Source organism: Seriola lalandi, unplaced genomic scaffold, assembly GCF_002814215.2.
Source record: "Seriola lalandi dorsalis isolate HSWRI2012SDOR001 ecotype SW California unplaced genomic scaffold, Sedor1 jcf7180002046315, whole genome shotgun sequence".
Classification (NCBI taxonomy): domain Eukaryota; kingdom Metazoa; phylum Chordata; class Actinopteri; order Carangiformes; family Carangidae; genus Seriola; species Seriola lalandi.
In genome coordinates this window covers 89-456 of record NW_019516883.1, presented here as the reverse complement: position 1 = coordinate 456, position 368 = coordinate 89, and the positions used below count along the sequence as shown (strand labels likewise).

At 48.6% G+C, this 368-nt stretch overlaps 1 non-coding gene across 1 annotated transcript; it reads left to right on the top strand.

Moving 5' to 3' along the window:
- Window positions 1-14: 14 nt before the first annotated feature.
- LOC111648686 (U6 spliceosomal RNA) lies at window positions 15-121 on the top strand. Its single transcript, XR_002760189.1, has one exon. It is a non-coding gene; the product is annotated as a U6 spliceosomal RNA (small nuclear RNA).
- The last annotated feature ends 247 nt before the right edge of the window (window positions 122-368 follow it).

The following is a 368-nucleotide window of genomic DNA, read 5'->3' as shown; positions in this document are numbered from 1 at the left end:
GCACAAGGACCAATGTGCTTGCTCAGGCAGCACATATGAAAAATTGGAATCGATACAGAGAAGATTAGCATGGCCCCTGCGAAAGGATGACACGCAAATTCGTGAAGCGTTTCCACATTTTCATCTGCTGCCGTAGAGCAACTAAAAGTGAGGGTTGCCAGTTACTTGTGTGTACTGACTGGTTTTCCTTGCCAGGCTTTGCAACTGCGAGCAGTACATAGAGCAGGCATGGCCAAATGAGGAACTGGCAAAATGAGGACGGTTGCCTGTTGCTTGTGTGGACTGACTGGTCTTCCTTGTGAGGCTTTGCAACTGTAAGCAGTACATAAAACAGGCGTGGCCTAATGAGGAATGGGGACGGTTTCCTG